Here is a 21,356-nt window from a genome sequence, read left to right as displayed (position 1 = left end):
TCCGATTTCAAACCTTCATACTTCATCACGGTGTCCGACTGCGAGCAAGGCGATGAGCTCCCACTTACTTTATTAGCATGTGCCAAGGATGCGCCTGACCACTTCCCTGAGGAGCCAGTATATTTATATTTACGGAGTTTAGATGCCATTTCAATTGTAACTACTGGTCCATTTTTTTTTTTCCATTGGTCATTGTAAGATTCCTTGTGCTTGCCTCATAAGGTTGTGCGTTAAAACTTTTCTTTTTGAATTTTACCATTTAGGTGCAATGGCCTCTCAAATGGCAAAGGTATTGTTGTTATTGGATGCTGAAGCAGTTGGCTCACTCAAAGAAGGAGTGAATTTCAAGAAAATCCCAGAGGATGGCAAGTGTTACATCATATTTAGCAACAATGACTTTAAAGCATGCAAGAACCAGTGCAAGCATCAAGGGGGGCTGTTCATCAAAGACATTGAAGATCTGGATGGCATGTGAGAGCAGGAGCAGATATCAGTGATTATACATTGTCAATTTTTGATTATAGCTGACAGAATTGTCTGTTCCCTCAGGACTGTTAAATGTACCAAACACAACTGGAAATTAAATGTGTCAACAATGAAATATGTGAACCCACCTGACAGCTTCTTGCAGGATGAGCTTGGTAAGTTCTGTCTGTAAAATGCCATTTACTGTATATTGATATTCCACTTCCTGCAATATGAGTGTTGGATGCTAAATCTGAAATATAAATATGTAAACTGTAAAGGTGCATTATGGGATGTGTGGGGACCTTATAATTATAGCTCTTGCCAAAGTAGGCTCTAACAATCAGAATAGCAATTACCTTCATTACTTTATTAAATTAAATGCTAAACTGGTAGAGGGCCACTTCTAAAGAATAACATGACAATTTATGTCAATAGTTGTAATCAAGAAATGTCAAACATACTCTTTCCAACAGACATTTTTCATGCTGCAAATGACTGGGATGTAAACTGTTTAATGCAATGTAATTCTCTCCTTGGTAATTTGCATTTTTGCATTGCACAATGAGTGAACTTAGCCCACTGAATGAACAATGGGCTGTAAGGTCAGTTCTTTGGTCATTAATATGGAAATGGTGCCAGTGCTGCTAGTTTCAGTCATTGTGCAAATGTACTGTTTATAAGGTTGAGGAAACCTGCAGTCAGCTGAGACTGAAGAAGTCACTTGGATGTCGATGATGAAATGTTTCTCCCACTGAAAACGCTACGTCCATATGAACAGAATCAACTTTTTGGGAGTAGCTAGCAAAGCCGTTATCATTGTTGTACAGGTTAATAGGTTTTCAGGAATGAAATGATGACCATAAATAGCCGAAAAATACAATAAAATACAGGAGTTCAGGTGCATTTTAATGATTCAAAGGAAAATAAACATGCCAAAGGGCGATGTAATCTTGCAAAAGAACTCACTGAATAAATTGTAGATAGCCTCCTCAGAACAATAATTAAACATCTGTGAAGAGCTCTGACCAGGAAAGCAAACCAAAACAAGAAACCAATGCCAAACATATCCTTCCAACTGCCAATTTCCATGACTGGAACTGTTTAATGTAATTTATTCCTCTGAAAGTAATAACAATTATACATTTGTGCCAAAAAGCCCACTACAGTATAAATACATGTGAGTCAGTATGAATGACCATATTTAATGAATGGATAATAATATAATGAGAATAATATATAACTATGTGGCTGTTTGTACCGTGTGTTGGTTGGAAGATACATAAAGGATACGAATACCAAGAACAGTGCAGAGGACCTCAATGCACTTATTAATAAGATTGCACCGGCAATCAAAACTTGGACACCGCAGCCAGGTGCTATTTTGGACCTCGGCCTCGCTCTGAGAGACCCCACCGACAGGTTGGAATAGCTCACATGTTTATCTGTGTTTTCCATTCCTGGTCAATGTAGGAAAGAAAGAGACTGTTATTCCATCTTTGTAATACAACTACATAAAACACAAAAATTTAAACAGCAATGTCAGTCTCTACAATGCCAGTGTATAAACAGATCATTTTGTTTCTCAGAGTCTGATAAGGATAAATATTCATTGTCTGCACTCCAAATGTAAAAGTAAAATGTGCCACTTTTATTGATTTTTCTTTGAGCAGTAGCTTCAGTCCCGTCTTTTTCCCATTTTGATGTAAGTGCCCAGTAAATATATATGACTTTGACTCTTACTGACAGAGTTACAACAAGCTACAGCTACTCAATTATTTCATGTAAATAAGAAAATCCAAATTTGACTGCATTTGTCTATGTTGTGTGATAACATGATGGCATTATTTTATTGAAGAGTTATTATTACTATAAAGAGCACAGGCAGGATTAATACATTTCCAAATATACAACAGGGGTCTCAAACTTAAATGAGGTGTGGGCCACTGCTGGCATTGTCATGTCATTGGAGGCCAGGTACTACAAAACAAACAAACAAACAAGAAAAAAATGACTAATAATTATGAAAATGTAGCGTTTTGTTTTGTTTGTTTGTTTTTTGTTGTTGTTTTTTTTCAGATATTGTATAATAAGACAAAACTGCAAATGTGAATGCAGATTTTTTCCTCCCTCTTAACTAACTGAAGCCTTTGATTGAACTACCAAATAAACACACTGGTACTCTCTTTGTGGCAGCACTTCGGTTATCATTTTGTTCTTATTTAACAAACTAAAAATGCACACATAAGTGTACACATTAGTTTTTGACTCTCACTGAACTAACACAGCCAATATGTTTGTACTCTCTGCTCATGTTGCCTTCATATGGCTGCAAGTGGTCCATGGGCTGTGAGTTTGAGACCCCTGTAATACATCATGTAAACTGCACATGCAAGTGCTGAATGAAATATTTTCTTTGCAACTTTCTTTGCTATGACCAACCGTAGGGAGGCCATCACCAATCCCCCAGCCAGTACAAAGATCTACAAGGACAGCTGGGAATTCGACTTGTATATGGATGAGCTGAAGAGTGCCATCAAGTCTGACATATTTAAACATCAAGACTGGATCCAGTTTTATTACACATGGGCTGGCTTTCAAAACTACAACCTGGTTGTGCGGGTAAATGTTTTTGACAGAGATGTTTTACTTTTCTTTGGCATGAACTGTCCTTCTGTCAACATGTGATTTCTTCGGCATTTACTTTGTTTTCATGATCCTTCATACTTAAAAGCATTTCTCTGCTTACAGCTTCATAAAAAATAAATAATAAAGAGGCCCCCAGAAAAGTAAAAATATATACACTTGTCTCCCTCTGAGAAAAGGGACCCCCCCCCCTAAAAAAAAAAATTGTATATCTTGGCCCTTTGATGGACTAGCAACCTGCTCAGGGTGTACCCTGCCTCCCACCCTGTGAAAACTTAGACTCCTTCCCCTGTGAACATCAGTTACATATGTGTTGAAAAATAGATGGATGGGTGGAACTAAACATGATTTATTCACTTACAGAATTCAACTAAGGTATTTGGGATTAGACTGTGATGGACAGAACAGAATCCCAGCAGTGATAGGGAAAGGGCAGGACCGCCCTCTGAGTTTAGACTCTGTGAGTTGCACAATGGTGTCTTGAAGGGAAAACGACAGATGAGATTCAAAGTTGGCAGAGCAGAGGCTGATTGGCCTTCGTTATTGAATTCATGAATAAGCTTCATTTGGCTAATCCAATGAGCTAAGCTGCTAGTAAAGTTGTTATTCCTCATAAAAATGACAGTGACTGATATTTTTTAATACACATAATAGTGATTTTGGTATTATTTTAGTTTCAGTTAACCTTGTAAGCCATAAAGTCATGTGGAATAATCTATAAAGTTTAACAAAACTGAAAGGAAATTCAGTATTTTCAGTCTGACATTTCTTGTTTGATGAACATACATGAACCTTGGTGTACTTTTTTTTGTTATACCTGAGCAGAAATGTTCCTTGTCTTTATCTTTATGTTTTTTAAAAATTATTTTCTGCCATGCCTCAGCAGCCTCTGCAGTAGCTTAACAGAAACTGGAAATAGAGATGTAGTTCACATCCTGCATTGATGACATTTTAAAATCAAAGACAAAAAAGCAAAATAAAAACCCAGCTCTCTGCTCTGATTCCTTCCAGCTGTTATAAATCACCTTGGCTTACTTCTTTTTTTAATTACATTGCTATCTTACTCAGAGTGGATGCAAATCTGCTGAAATGCAAATGTCTCTGTGTAGGTCATTGAAACAGATGACAAGTTTGAATGCATCACTGACGGTTATGATTATCTGGTGGACTTTCTGGATCTATCATTCCCCACAAAGAGACCCAACAGAGAGCACTCCTACTTGGAGGTGAGACACTATAGAGCACTAAACAAACAAACATCAGCATAACAGAACCTGAATAATAGTAAATTGTCATGACCACCAAGATGATTTCATGACAAAATTATCATGTGTTCCATCTAACATCTGGAACATGTTGTTCTGCCTGTTTTTTGTTTCTATCTATCTATCTATCTATCTATCTATCTATCTATCTATCTATCTATCTATCTATGTACTATTACCAGAACTATAGGTGTACTTCTGTTCTTCTGTCACAGTCCTGGGTTTGTGACCCAGTGTGTTGACTTTTGTTCTATTATTGATCTTTGATTTCATCATTGTTATCTCTATTAGTCTTTTGGTTTCTGTCACAGTATTTCTAGTAATTTAGTTCTGTGCTCTGTGACTTCTAGTTCTTCGGTTTGGTTCCTGTGTCCTTTTTGTCCCATGTCAAATCTGTCTGTCACCCACTACCTGTTTTATTTTGATAGTCCCTGTCCTGAGTGCAGCGGGTTTAGTTTTGCTTCTCCTAGTCTCGTTATGTCTAATTGTGTCTCCCTCCTGTTTTCCATTTCCTTGATTGCTCCAGAGTTTATTTAAGCCCTCTGTTTCTCTTTATCACTGTCACGTTGTACACCCTCTTGATGCTGTGTGTTTGTCTTGTAGTCCTGTTAGTTTCCTAGTGTTTAGTTTGACATTTTACGTTTCAGGTTTTGGTTTGTTTTTGTAAGTGTTTAAGTTTTTCCAGCAATAAAAGCTGTGTTTTGAATTTAAGTCCCATCTTTGAGAGTCCTGAATTTGGGTCCAATCCTGCCTGCTGCACAGGACAATGAGATTATTACATGGACCCAGCGGGTTATCCTGGGAGTGTGACCTGGCCCGCAATTTTCCACACCTCAGATATCAAGGCAAGCGTGGTAGGGCTAAACGCCATCAAGGCTATTCTAGATGGGAACCCTCCTTTTCACCAGCTCCCAGAAGTAACGGGCCTGGTTAAAGAGCTGCACAGGGTCGGGGACATGCTACAAGCTTGAGAGCTGGCAGACTTTGTTTGCTCACGGCGTTCCACGCCTGCAGTTCAGCCGTCTGCTGTTCAGTCTTCAGCTCAGTCTTCTGTTCAATATGCAGCTCAGTTACCTCCTCTGTCACCTGCTGTTCAGCTGTCAGTTCAGTTACCTGCTGTTCAGCCACCTGCTCAGTAGCCTGCAATTACGTCAATGGCTCAACCATCAACCTAGCCACCTCCATCCTCTGCTGGAAGCTCTGTAGAGCTTGTTCAACCAGCTAAGGACTGCATCTTGCTGGCCCTGCCAAGACAGACCACCTGCACTGCATTCCAAGCCAGCTGTGTTCCCTGTGCAGTTACAGTTAACTTCATTCCTGCCAGAGGACTCGGCGCCTGCTGGTTCCGTTTCATCTCAGCCAGAGGTTTCCCAAGTTTTCTCTAGAGCTACAGTATCCAGAGTCGTACGTAGTGAGGAGGTAAAATTATTAACAAGATAATCGACCTCTGTTGGAGTTCAGGTAGCTGCTCTGCTCTATGTTGGTACAGGACATTGGAGATGAAAACAGTGGGTGGATTATATATATATATTAACAGACGCTATTATTCAACTCTGTTACAACTCTAGTGAATTATTGCCACACTTGCACTTGCACAGGAATATTTAATCTGGCTCTGTTCTGAGGAAACTAGAACTGCTGGACAGGCGAATTTTGTGATTATGGCCCTCCAAGTAGCATTATTTACTTTTAACCCTTAATGCTCCGGTCAAAACGTGCCCACTCCGTTTTGCGTTACTATTTTTAAACCCCTGTAGAACTGCAACCACGTAAGCTAGCGCAGTATTTTTTTTTTTTTTTTTGCATATAAAACCGGAGGACTTGTACTTACATCTTATGCAATCAGCTTGTCCTAGGTCACGGTTTCCTTCCACATATAGCTTTGCAAAAATTGCATGAAAAGCAGTTGCAGCAAAAGAAACATAATATTCCGAAAACACGTTTTGCCGATCCGATCAGCTGTTCATATCACTTCCTACGTTGGAATAGACATCAGCATTAAGTGCTTGTACAAGATGTAAAAGACGCAAAATCTTTCAAAAACATATTTGCTTGCACAGAGCAGTGACCCTTTTTGGTTTCCTTTTAAATTAAAAACCGGATTGGAGTGATGAGGTATGTGGTGCTTCATGGCTGTCTATGGGATGACCTGTACATCGGCTTTCAGAACCGCATCAGCCGAGACCCAGACATCTACCACCACAAGTACAGACATTTTATCTGTTATATTTGAGAATTCCATGTTCTGAAAATCTGTTTTTCTGTTCTTTGCTTGTTCATAACTCCTCTTCCAATTGACTTTAAACGCAGTGGGTGTATTGCTGGAAATGGCAATTACCTTATGTAGCTATTACTTTAGCAAAACTATTTTGCGTGTATGTGCATGTATTTCACTCCATACACATTCAATTGGCTCTGTCTGGAGATACCTGTGTACATATTGAAATCTCTGTCTATATATAACTCACCCAGCTTTTCAAAGGCAGGTTTTTTTTGGTGAGGGGTTGTTTTTATTTTAATACATGACGTTTGCTATAGTTCTTCCATGGCAGAGTTGGAAATGATATATGCAACAATTTAAAGATTCAATTGAATTCAATTTTATTTGTATAGCGCCAAATCACAAGAACATTCGCCTCAAGGCATTTTATATTGTAAGGTAGACCCTACAATAATACATATAGAGAAAAACCCAACAATCCTATGACCCCCTATGAGCAAGCACTTTGGTGACACAGGAAAGGAAAAACTCAATTTTAACAGGAAGAAGGCTCAGGGAGGGGTGGCCATCTGCTGCGACCAGTTGGGGTGGGAAAAGGAAGACAAGGTAAAAGACGCGTTGTGGAAGAGAACTAGGGATTAATAACAAGTATGATTCAATGCAGAGAGGTCTATTAACACATAGTGAGTGAGAAAGGTGACTGAAAAAGAAATACTCAATGCATCATAGGAATCTTCCAGCAGCCTACACCTATTGCAGCATAACTAAGGGAGGATTCAGGGTCACCTAGTCCAGCCCTAACTATATGCTTTAGCAAAAAGAAAGTTTTAAGCCTGATGTTAAAAGTACAGATCGTGTCTGTCTCCCGAATCCAAACTGGAACTAGATTCCATGGAAAGGGGGCCTTAAAACTGAATGCTCTCCCTCCCATTCTACTTTTAAATACTCTAGGAACAACAAGTAGGCCTGCAGTGCGGGAGCGAAGTGCTCTAATAGGGTGATATGGTAATACAAGGTCATTAAGAAAACAGTGGGGCCTGATTATGACGATCTGAGCTGAGCACTAAAACAGATAAAAAGTTTGAGCAATCAGACAGAAAAGCTGACAGTCTCAATAGAGATGGGGTTTTGGAGGATAACAGGAGCGGAGAAACTGCAGAGAGGCAAGACTGCAACTCTGCTTCCTGGTCCCAACTCTGTATAGTCACATTTCAGGGGGGGCAGATTTCTAGAAACCAGAGCTGCTCCATCCAAAATGGGATGGATGCCGTCTCTCCTAACTAGACCAGGTTTCCTCCAGATAGTTTCCCAATTATCCAATTATCTATAAAACCCACCTCACGAGCTTTATAGATAATTAGAAAATTTTGTGTGTTTATCTTTATACATCTCTATATCTTTGGGGAGTTGTCTGAAGGACAACAGTTTAGCAATCCTGGGCTCTGGCTGACAGGCTCAGTGCATACTAACATGTGGAATATTACACAGTCTGAGGTGTGATGTTAGATTGCTGGTCATGGTGGTTGTGTTGGTGCAAGACATGCTCAGATAGATCTGAATTCAAATTTTCTTTTGTTTTTTTCAGTACCTGTCAAAAGCAGCTATTATTGTAAGAAAAAAATACCATTATCCATAACTAGGAACACCTGTGACTACTCCACTCATGATTCACCTACAACAAGCCTCTTATATCATTCAAAGTAGTCCAGATTCTCATAAAGTTTACTTTTTGAAACTTTTCTTATAAAACATACAATTATGTTTACATATGGTAAATTCATTGCGTTGGCACAACCATCACTACCAGTCAACTAATGTCACACTTATGCTGCACAGTATGCTGGTGGTATATACTGAGCATGAAAGAAAGCTGACCCATGAGCCCAGGGTGGATGAACCTTTATCTTACACTGCATAAACTTTTGTGGATCTGACTCAGCAAAAATACAGCCAAGGTCACATGTAAAATGACAGCCAATTCAAATGCTGGGTAAGTAAATAACTTACCTGCATTAGCAGTGCTTTGAGCAAAGCTTTAAGACTGTCATTGATAAATATTTCTACACACTTACAGATTCAGTTGCACATTAACACATCTGATTACACAGACAGATCCACACAGATCAAAATACATACAGACCTGAAGTTAGATACAAACATACTTTTGCTAAAATAAAATAATGGGCTCAAATTGTGGTCATAAATATTTTGTACTTGTAAATCAGAATGTGTAGCTGTCAGTTGTTACCTTGTAAACCAAAATATCTGAAAAGTTTATGTTTGTATATGTATAAATGAGAATTTGTGTGTGTGTGTGTGTGTAAAAAATTATTTTTGTTTGTAAAAATATTTACACAAGTTACAATTTTTTTGTCTTAAGGTCAGGTTACAGATACAAAGCAAAAAACTACATGTAAAACTCTGCACTCAAGTTCCCGAGCTATGTGTGAGTTTCAACTTACACGTACGAACAATCCAATCAGAGAACAGAGGGGTGCTTTACTTACGTGCTTTACACAAAAATTTTTGTAACTTTCTGTTCAGATATTTTGGTGTACAAGGTTACAAAACTTCATAACTATGCATTCTGATTTAAAATTACAAAATATTTATGACCACAATTTGAGCCCATATTACAGTCCTATATAGGCGACACTTACTCCTGTTCTATGACAGAAACGGCTGTTCCACACTGTGTGCGGGGGGAAGCAAACAGACAGATACACTCCTATTTATATGGCATGTTTATTTGTCTGTTATGGAAAGGATATGTTTTGCCATTTCCAAGCCTAATAGCTCTCAGTTTAACTATCACTACAATGAAATGGTTACTTTTGTAACTTTATGATTGCCCACATGTGATGTGTTTAGAGGAAATATGGAAATGATAACAAAAGAAAAATAACTTAGGCTACATGTAAATGGTCACTGTACTAGTCCACCTTTTAATCACCTTCTTTTGGCCTCTAGGTTCTGGAAACACTTCCAAGCAGAGCTGCCGCTTTGCAAGCCCGACTGGGAACAGTTCCAAAAGCAGGCCGTCCCCATCAGCGAGACCGGGATGGGAAATAACTGTGCCTTGTCATGAATTTGCATTCTGGATTTGTGAAGATCAAGTTGCTGTTTTCTGATTTATATTGTGAAAACATAACTTCTGTATTTTTATCTGAATGTTTAGTTTTATCAGTCTATTTCAGTTTTAAACCCTTGTTTGACTATTTCATCTATTTCAAAGGCACCAGGTGAGACTCAAGCCCTTCTTGCTGTAAGCACCACACCACCTTCTGCTGTGCCTCTTTTGTGGTGGAAGATTTCTTTTCTGATGTACTGATCACTTTAGTAATAGTAATATCACTTTCTTACTAGCTGTATGCATGAATGTTATTACAAGTGGGCCTCATGTTTATGGCACCCTCACAGAGGGCCCTTCTACCCGTCTGTGGAAGAGGGGAGGCAACGGTTAAGTGAAGAATATAGTCGTAGATCTCTCTCTTTGAAGGTATAGGCCTGTGAGGTGGGGTAATATGTAAGAGTTGTGGAATGTCTTTGTCTGTGTGTCTATATAAGATGTGAGGGTGGCAGCCATCATCAGAGATCACCCTGGTGTTTGAACTCAAAACAATGCAATGAATAAATGTAGATACGACCCAGGTGGAAGATACAGAGGCAGGAGTGACAAAAAGGAGCGTTTATTGGTCCAAATGCAAAACTGAAAGACGAGAAGAAACAAAGTCCATAAAACAGAAATCCAAAGCAGACACAGGAAAAGAGGACATTATATACACTGGGAACTACCTGCAAACAAGAGACAGGTGGGAGCAAAGCACGGGTGCACAGTTGAATTGTTACTGGATGGTAGTGCTGCTGTTGGTTGTTCTCAGATTAAAGATTTGGATTAAGGATTACAGACTTCAGACTTGTGAAGGAACGGTGGTAGGAGTGCTGGCGACAGCCTGTATTGGTCCAGACCATTACCCTTGCCTGTTTCTGGAAGGTTCTGACAAAGAAAGCAGCCAGTTCTTGTGAGTAGCTGGAACAAGATGTGAAGAATAGCAGGGTGCAGAAAGTGTTGCTGCTTTCTGCAAAGTGTGTCTAAAGACCTGATGAAGAAAGAGAAGAAAACATCAAAGACTGACCAGAAGAAACTGGCAGAGGCAGTTTTTCACATGTTATCTGTGTGCAGTAAACATAGCTGAAGATGGAGGAAGGAAGTGGTAATAATTCTAGTTGTCATTATTATTAAACAATATATTATACTTATTATTGTATTCATTTTTTCAGTGGAACACACACACACACACACACACACACACACACACACATACACACACAAAAAAACACCTAGCTCGCCCCTGCCGGCAGTTTTTTATCCTTCAAGCTCGGGTCCTCTAACAGAGGCCTGGGAACTTGAGTGTCCTGTGCAGTATCTTAGCTGTTTCCAGGACTGTGCTCTTCTGAACAGAGATCTCTGATGTTGCTCATGGGATCTGCTGGAGCCACTCGCCTAGTTTGGGGGTTATGGTTAGGGTTTCCATATTGATCAGATCAATATGTACAGCTCTGATGTCACTAACAACTCCTTGAACTCTCCATTGACGATGATTTGTGGCCCTCTGCTGGTGAGAAGATGAACTGCCTGATGTCAGTTTAATGAGCACAGATGACATTAAGTGTTTTTAAAACTGCTTTTTCTAATTGTTCAGGGTCCTGTTCCAGGAAACAGCTTCAACAAACTCTGGCAAATTCATTCAAAATAAGACCTCCATTTTTGTTTTTTTTGTGTTTTTTTTTAAAGCTCTTATTTTGGAGGGTGCTGACATTTAATATTCATGTTATCAGTCCATCAATGGGCTTTATTAGCAGTTATCAGCCCATAACTGTGGCTCAGATTGACCCTCCTGCACCTGGTAGCAGCCTCAGTAGGTCGTTATCACCAATCGGTGATTATTGCAGCATTTCTAGTGCTCATGAATAATGTTCAACAAAACGTTTCTGGGAGAAGATTATGCACGCTTCTTGAGGGAATTTATCATTCACTGATGGAGATGTCAGCTGAGCTAACACTTCGAGCAGAAGCTGAAGTACATGTTATGGGCTCATTATACCATTCTATATGTCAAAGAGGAAAGCCAAGGTAAGTGATAAAAATGGAAAAAATTTATTCATAATGTGTATGGCATTTGAAAGATTCAAGTGATGGCAAACTAGATAATGAATGCAAGAAATAAGAAAGAAGTTAAAATATTTGTTATTTTGTTTCTAACTCTTTTAGGTACAACATACCAGCTACTCAGCTGACTGACATGCGAAACTTGAGGTTTAGTTAGATGGCCATATCTCAAATGTTGTCAGTAAATGTTCAAACACTGTACAACCACAGGATACAACTAGGTTTAGTGGACTATGGAACTTTTAATAATATTTCAAATGTGGATCTTGATCATCTCATTACTGAGATTCTTACACATACCCCTGGCTCAGGAGAATCCTACATTAGTGGTAGTTTGAGAGGAAGAGGAATCAGAGTTCAGCGGTGGCGAGTGCGAGAACGTTTAAGAATAGTTGATCCAGTGGGAAGAGCTTTGAGAGGACGGAGAGCAATTCAGAGGAGGGTCTATAATGTCACTGTCCCAAATCAAGTGTGGTGTGCCTTTTTTTACTTTTTAAATTTGATTAATGTTAATTATTACTTCCTGCATTGCAGTAATATAATATTTAATTCATGTTTTAATAAACAATGTTGTGCAATGTCTGGGTTTAAAATATTGTTTATCTCCAGAAATAGGTTACATGACAGAAGTACAATGTCAAAGTCATAGACCTTTATTGTAATGTACATCTAGTGTCATAATAATAATATATTTCTTCTTATTCCAGGCATATTGACACAAACCATAAGTTAAAAAGCTTTATGGTTGGACGAAGTGTGCATAATCAAAGAATTGAAAGATTGTGGGGTGAACTAAACAGAATTGTGTCAGCATACTTAAAAATGTTGGGATTTTAGATAGCACTGACCCATTTCATATTGGGGCTCTTCACCATGTAGAAGTAACAGATCTGTGGATGAATTTGTAAATCAGTGGAACCATCAGAGCTTAAGGACAATGGAAAATAACTCCCTGCTGCAGCTGTGGACTGTTGGAATGTTGCAACTTCCTCAGCATCACAGACCACTCAGTCAAGTGCACGTTAGACATCGTTCTTACCATCACCAGCAGCTGACGGCTGACTTGAGGCAGATCAACCCCTTGAGTGACGATGGAAATCATGGGATAGAAGTTTTTTTGACAGCATGCCGCATGCTTCAGTTAAGTTATTGGTAAATTTGTTTGTGTTAATTAAAAAATGTATTTGAGTGCCGGACACTAAAAATCGTGAAATATCATGATACTGAAAAAGGTCCAAGGCTATTATTTAGGTAAAAGTAAGGTAAGGTAAAAAGACTGGTTTTATCTTCATATGCACTTGTGCCATTTAAATCATAAAAGTAGACAAATAAAGTGTTTAGACTACACCTTTCTTTCACGACCAACCATACTTGTCACAGTACAAAATGTTACAGTATATGTTACATATGATTGGATTATGTACTAATTTATCTGTTAATAAACACGAATTATGATTCATTCATTAAATAAAATATGTTATACATTTTGAACTCTTTAAACCCTTTTTATTTAAAGACACAAAGTACATAAAAAGTAGGAACACAGAACACTTTGTGTATTTCCAGTACCCAGAGGAAGGAAATAATATTCTGTAGTAATAGGGCTGGTCTTAACAAAAAGGAAAAAAAAAGGAAAGAGAAAAAAAACCCCCAAACAATCTACAATGAGCCTGTGTTATCAAGTAGTATAGTAAAATATGCAAACAAAATCCTTAAAACACTCCCTGCAAACCAGGTTATGTTTATTATCATTATTATTATTATTATTATCATTATTATTATTGTTTATAATACTTTGATAACATATAATAAGTTGATAAGATTGTAATGTCATATAGGGTGATATAATGTTCATATTTCAACCTGTAACATAACCAGGTTTGACCAAACCAATGTCTGTCACATTTATAGACAACTTTGCTGGCAGTGTTGGAGATACTGTCTTTCCACCTTTCAGTATGTAGGGTTACTGTAATACTTTTCAGAACTTTACCAAAACCTATGACAAACATTGTGAGTTAAGCTTAGAATGAAATGATATTAATACAAAGTTCAGTATAAAGCATAAATGTTCATATGGGACACTGAAATAAAGCTTAACTCACCTCATTTGAAAATTCAAATTATGTGGAATAGTTTAACACAGGAAGCATTTGAGAATTCTATATAACAATGAGATTTGTTGCATATTATTTTGCTTACTGCAGGGGTGCTAAATAATCTAATGTTACTATGGGTCATATCAGACACAAAACATGCCATATAAGCAGGAAAACAAATTAACTACAATCAAAAACCAAAAGAATGCCTCACATGTATATACTGAAACAAAATTATTTCATCCATTCTCTTCTTATCTTTAACTGGGTTGCTGTGGGGTTGCGCCTTTTCAGCTACCGTGGGGCAAGAGGCAAAAAAAAATAAAATAAAAATAAATATGCAAAATAGAAAAAAACCCCAAATCCTCATCATGTCAACAATTCTTAAGAAAACACATCATGCTCGTCCAAATCCTGGTGAATTCTGTATTGCAAAATTCATGTCTGATTTGAAAGTAGTGTACATTTCCAGTGGCCAATACTTGTGAAAATATCCTTCGTATACCAGTTCATGCAATCTGCAGTTAGTGACGAACTCAAGGCTTGGCTTTGGAGAAAAACCCAGGGCTGGTATGCTGTCACATCCTGTGCAGAAAACAAGAATACCTTTCAAAGAGACATCATTTTCAACTATAAGATACAAAATTGGGTAGACCCTCAAAGATGCCAAGTTTGTCCTTGACTTTACGGAGGCAAAGTTGGAAGAACTCCCGAGTAGGTCCTCCATTGTCAACAGCACCCTCAGATATCCCATAGTCATCAGTAAACTTCACATCAATTTTTTTCTCTGGTGAAAAATTTGATCTGCCCATGGCTCTGGATAATCCATCCCACACATTTTGCCTTATGATGTTGAAGAGTACAGTGCTTTCATTATTTACTCTAGTAGCAATCTGCTTCAAGATTCTCTCTAAGCTCTCAACATCACTGAAACACACACACACACACACACACACACACACACACACACACGCAGTAAAGAAATATACTAGTCCCACCAACAGAATAATGATGTACCATCCTTAAGACTGTAATTGATATTTAACAAAAAAGAGATACCAATCAAGAATCTTTAAATTTTTTTATCTTGTCATAAATACACTAGTATTAATAAATAGTATAAATACACTACATAAATACAAGTAGAACAAGAATAAAAAAATAAGATCCAACACTGACAGCCAACCTCCATTCAAAAAAGTAAAAATAAACCAAAACATATATCAAGTAAAATATAATTAATCTGATAGCCTTGGTAATCTTCAAATGACAACAGAAATCACAGGTTGCAGTTTGTAGTTTGCTTATTCAAACTAATCCAAAACTAGACAGTAGGTGACTCTTTTTCCGCAACAAACATCAAATAATGGTTAATATGTTGACCTTTCAACATGACAAGTAAACGTTTTTGTTGTACTGACCTTTCACTTGCACTTGAGTCTAAAGACCTTGAAATGGCTTCTTGGAGGTCGGGGTCATCTGACAGGTATTCTTCCTCAAACAGGCCAAGATATGTACTTCAAAGCCAGAATGTTTTGTAAATTATTTAGTTAAATTACATATAAATGATGTTGACATAATTACATTATCACAATACATAGATTGGCCTCAGCATTATTAAAGTTGTGTGGGATCATCTTGATAGAGAACAGAACAAAAAGCCTGGAAAACTATTTCTGAACCATGCTTAAAGAAATTCAATAAAAAGAACACATTGCCATCAAGAAAGCTTGGATAAGAGAGTTTAAGCTATGTTGAAGACTAAATCAGCTCATGTCACATTTTGAATTTTAAGCTCATTAAAATTCTACAAGTTTTGTTCTACTCTAATATCTGTGCTTCCATGTCTGTTTGTAGACATAATTTTGTAGACTTCAGTAAATCACTGTTGTTCTTTCCTATTTTTCCAGCAAAATACAAAAAAGGAGGGGCGGCTCATGACTTTTGCACAATATAGCTCAAAAGATTAAAAGATACAAACATGTACAAAACACATACCTGTATCCTCATCATTAGCAATGACAGAGGGATTGGTGTGGATGGAAGATTCAACAGTACAAACATCTTGGGTAGCAATGCACCAGATGACCTCATCATCAACAGACACGAACTGTGTGTTAACCCTAGCTCTTCCCCTCTGACTGCACTAGGACATATTGCCACAAATAACACAGTGATTTGTGCCATATAAAAAGTGAGACATGTCATTTCAGATTCTTTGTCAAATATACACTAATGAATCCATTTACATCAGCAGCCTAACAACTGTCATGATAATAAATACTAGTTAATCTATAGCACCAAATAATCAGTCAGTCACCTGTGACCTCGCCTCTACACCTCTGTCTGAGCTACAACATGGCAGAGCTGCCTCTGTCACCTGATAAATAACAGTGAAACATTCAAAATACATGCAGTCACACATGTGCTTCAAATACAGTCATGAACCAACAAGTTATCATTCAATTTCACCTGTGATCTTGTATCATCATTACTCTCTGAGAGAGAGAAAAAGAGAGAGAGCGCGTTTTGAGATGTGAGTGATTTGTGACGTTTAGCGTGTTTGGAGTGTGTAGTTAGTGTGTTGTCTTCTGTAGTTAGTGTGTAGTGTTGTGGATAGTTTTGTGTTGTGTGTCAGAACAATGAGGCGATTGCTGTCTCCAGGTAGAAACAGGAGTGATACACCTGCTGCTGTCAGACCTGCAGGTATCAGGCTGTGATGTTCTCCTTTATAGTGGACAGAAATTATTTTTGAGAGGGGCAAAAATAATTTGTGTGGCATCTTATTGAAGAACAGCTGATTGTTCTGTAAATAGTTTGAAATGGTTATTTAAAAAATCAAGGTAAAAGGTAAATAACTTTGTTTGCAAACCTTGTGCATAGGATTTTAAAATTGACAATTTATATTTGCATTTAAAGTTATGAAATATGATTCATTAAAGATTTTTGTGGTTGTTACAGTAAAAAACAATTACTTTTTCTACTCTGATGTTATGTTTTTTTGTCTGATTTTAGATCAATTGTGTTAATACAGTATGTCAAAATGAAAACACAACGGTAAATTCAGACACGTGAGGTTGTGCTGAAAAGGATGATACCAAACAAGGAAAAGTAAATATTTTTTAAAGGTAAAATGTAGAGGGAAAAGTAGTTAAAATTGGCCAATTATAACCTGGACCCCAGAGGGTTAAACTTCTTTTTTTTTAAGTAACGTAATAGTTACTTTTCAAGTAATTATTTACTTTTAGAATATTGTAACTCAGTTACTAACTCAGTTACTTTTTTGAAGAAGTAACTAGTAACTATAATTCATTACTTTTTCAAAGTAACTTGCCCAACACTGGTACTGACTATATGGAATATGAGCCTTTCTTCTTTAGAGGTACATAGATCTGACAGTGATCAGCATAAAAGTGAAATGCAATGTCGTGTTTTCTCAGTATATAACTAGGAGGGAGCAGATACAAAGAGGATGTGGTGAATTTTTGGATGACATGTATACCTATATACACTATATATCTCTTGTTGGTCAAATCTGCTGTGGATTACCATCATTCATTTTCCTATAATACATGTAGAGCTGCAGACACATCACAGCATTCAGTTCCAATAGAGGCAATTTATAACTAAAGTAACAGACATATTCAAGCACAACATGAAGGTTGTTGTGATGTGGTGCCGTATAAATAAAATTAAATACAAATAAATACAAAATGACAATGACCCGAGCATGCTCTTGGAAATCATATAGTGGATGTATAGTGTATAGAAGCACAACTGCAGCAGTGACTCCACAAATGTCATGTTGACAGGACACACACACACACTGAGGGCTGGAATGTTGTAAGTTTTGTATGTAAAACTTTATTTTCAGCCATTATTAAAATTTATCACAAATGAACATTTACTGTGAAAAATACAGGCTTCTATAATCAGATAATCCTTTCTGATATATTCCTCAGAGACCCTCAGAGGTCTGCCTGATATCAAATTAATACTAAAAATTCTGCTTCTTACAAGTACAGAGGACAGCTGTGAGTGCTGCTCCAGCATGTGCATCTGTGGCAAGGTGGAAGGAAGCGTCAGTTCACAGATATGAACTCAGATCAGCGATGAAGCCGTGGGAAATATTTCTGGATAATATATGAAAGTTTTGGAGCATACTGAAAAGTGAAAAATCATCTTCTGCAGCTTCAACACAAACACCCTTTGCAGCTCAGAAGGCATGCTCAGTGGTGTCATAAGCAGTGACGTCATCGTAGACTTCATCTAGTCCTTGACCTCTGTGATGCTGGGTCATCTCCATGGAGACGGCTGGTTTGTTCAGTGTCTTGCTGTAGATGGACAGCAGCAGACCAGTGGAGATGCAGTATGGACATAAGACCACTAGATGGCAGAGGAGTCTGAGCACAGACTCAGAAAGAAGAAGAGGAGAAGCATCTGAAGAAGGAGGAAGCAGAGGAGGTGTGTTGGTCAGTTAAACACAGCACAGAGGTGCACTAATCAGCTCTCTCCCCTCACAGCAGGAAGGCTGGAAGTGCTGATCCTGGATCAGCCCTGGAGGTGAGGCAGGTATGAGTGTATGAGTGTGAGCTGTAGTTTAAACACTCTGAGCAGTCAGTGAGACCAGAAAAGCTTTACACTGCATGAACTCCAACATGCTGCTCAGGACCAAACATGAGGAGGTTATAAAAGGTGACCCTGACTGACAACATCTGCCCAGCTGCATCATGTCAGAGCTCCTCTAAGCAGTGCAAAAGAAATGAAGGAGGACTCTGTTTGTGGCTCTTCCTCCAAAGGAGGTCTTTCCTCCCTCCTCCTCCTTCATTTATTAGTGTTTGTTCCTCGTCATCAACTTACCTGCAGGAACAGCCAGCCCAGACAGCAGCAGCACACACATACCTGCAACAGGACAGAGGTCACTAAAGTTCACCAAAGGTTAGCGGTCATGATGAGGACAGACAGGTGTAGGAATGTCAGCTCACCTGCAGCAGTCAGCAGAACCAGGCCTGAAACTGAAGAACACACTGATCAGAGATCAAATGGTCACATGACTGAAGAGAAACATTCAGACTGCAGTGATTGGTTACTGTTCCCACACATCAATAAACAACAGTGCCCTCCAGTGTTGGACAGACAGATAATAAATGTGGAGAAACTTGAAGGAGACTCACAGAAGGAGATTCGTCCGCTCCATCTCAGATAGCCGTGACCTCCACACTTCCACAGGTCTGATCCCCAGCCCCCTACATTACACAGAGCACACATCAGCACAGGAGGAGCTCCAACAACAGTCACCTCAATGTGCTTCATATTGTAAGACCCCACAATAACACAAAGAAATCAGATGACCCTCTTTCAGCAATCACTTTTGCCACAGTGGGAAGGAAAAACTCACTTTAACAGGAAGAAACTTAACTTATTAATGCAAAATCATATAAATAATCTCACGCGCAATCATGTACATTTCTACTGATTAGTGAAAACATACGTTCATTTTTATACTTTTAAATGTTAACACAGTTTAATTAACACAGTAGTAACACAGCCCCTGTTTGGACTCCCCCCTGCTTGCTGTTGGTGTTGCTTCCATGTAAAATAGGACGGCTGCTGTTAGCCTTCATTAAGCTGTAAATGTAAATGTCTTAAACATGTGAGTTCAGCTTTCTCTCTGTAAACAGACATTGGTGGAGCAGCTGCAGAGTTTATTGATCAGCTGCTTTGATGAATCCTGCAGCTTTGTCCCAGTAAAGCTTTTACAGGTGTGTTCTTTCACTCCACCTGAGCACAGCGCCACGGTAACGTTAACCTCAACGTTAAACTGTGACGTCATTATCAATGCTGCTGTTGTGTTATCAGCAGTGTTGGTCAAGTTACTTGAAAAAAGTAATCAGTAACTAATTACTGATTACTTCCCCCCAAAAGTAATCCTGTTACTTTACAGATTACTTATTTTGAAAAGTAATTAATTACTTAGTTAATTTTAAAAAACACGATTTACAACCTGAATAGGTGATAAAGCGATAGATCTTTCAGCCCAATACTACTTTTTCTGCATAATCCATCATACAAAATGTAATCAAATAGAAAAGTCTTTTTTTTAAACTTGTTTTATTAGTTTTAATCTTTTAACTTTATGCATCAAGCAAAAATAAAATTATATGCAACATTCTCTGACTGGAAGAAATTTGTTTAACATTTAAACCTATTTTCTGCACATTCCAGCACATAAAATAAAATATTTTTTTGTGTTTAGACTCACTCTTTCAAACTAATGCAAGTGAAACACAGCAGAAAACAAACAAAATCAAAGACTAGCAGTCCTGTTGCTCTATTTTCACCTGTATAGCAGGAGTGGGGTAGGTGGAGGTTTACCCTGGTGCAGGTGTGCTGCAGCGGTCAGTGGAAGAATCCGCGAGTTTCTCTGTGAATTTCCCATTACGTCGTAGCGCACTCGGTGCTTGCTCGGAAGTTTAGGGGGGTTTTCTCGCTGTAAAAAGAAGTTTTCTTCCCACGCATTGAACAGCGGACTCTACGGAATCAAACTCAAAATAAGGTCAGTACTTCCACGCTTTAAACGCTGCACGCTCATACTCTCTCCCGCACTCGATATATTATCCATTGTTGAACTGCAGACAGCTGTTGCTGTCGCACTGGCTTACGTCACTGTCATGAGACATTCTCACAAAAAAATCACGGTTTTAGTAACGCAGCGTGCATACGGGAAAGTAACAGTAATCCAATTACCCTTTTTTGCTATAGTAATCCCTTACTTTACTCATTACTTGAAAAACGTAACCATCTCTGGTTATCAGTGTTTGTGTTTCAAACTGGGAGCTGTGTGGGCTCACTGCTGTCACACTCTTATTCATATGTTTGCGCTGCAAGTCTGTTTTTAGTCACTAATATGGCCTGTGTTTCCATGGTGACAGTGGAGCGCTATAGAGTCACGTATCAAATGAATGATTGAATTTTTGCAATCCTAATCCAGATGTTGCAAACGTGTTGGAAACATCAACAGCTGGTTTCAGCGATATGTGAGGATTTGCTGGAGGATGGATTAATGCGTGGAGGTCAAAGGTCACAGACATCAGTCAGTGTGACGGTAGAGCTCGCTCTGTTACTAAGTCACACACACACACACACACACACACACACACTCTTCACCTTCTCTGTTCCTCATCCTTATGTAGCACACGTAGGCAGCAGCCAGAATGATCAGAGTACCCAGCAGCACAACTGAGAGGACTGTGGGCCAGACTGGAGGAGGTTCTGTAACACAAACACACGAGACATAAACATCATCAACATGTTTGTATGAATTCACATCAATCTGACCTCTGTCAACTGACCTGTGACCTTCAGCTGTACTTCAGTCAAGCTCAGCTCTTTTTCGCTCCTGAGGGTGATGCATTTGTAGGTTCCACTGTCAGAGACAGTAGGGTTCCTCAGAGTGAGGCTGAGGTCTCCAGTCTGCAGAGCGTCGGCTC

At 38.5% G+C, this 21,356-nt stretch overlaps 1 pseudogene; it reads left to right on the top strand.

Moving 5' to 3' along the window:
• The first annotated feature begins 268 nt into the window (after positions 1 to 268).
• On the top strand, positions 269 to 9,685 carry LOC134621420 (cytidine monophosphate-N-acetylneuraminic acid hydroxylase-like; annotated as a pseudogene).
• The last annotated feature ends 11,671 nt before the right edge of the window (positions 9,686 to 21,356 follow it).

Source organism: Pelmatolapia mariae, linkage group LG3_W (assembly GCF_036321145.2).
Source record: "Pelmatolapia mariae isolate MD_Pm_ZW linkage group LG3_W, Pm_UMD_F_2, whole genome shotgun sequence".
NCBI classification, from domain to species: Eukaryota; Metazoa; Chordata; class Actinopteri; order Cichliformes; family Cichlidae; genus Pelmatolapia; species Pelmatolapia mariae.
Note: the sequence above shows the minus strand (reverse complement) of the source record. Positions and strands in the feature narration are given on the sequence as shown.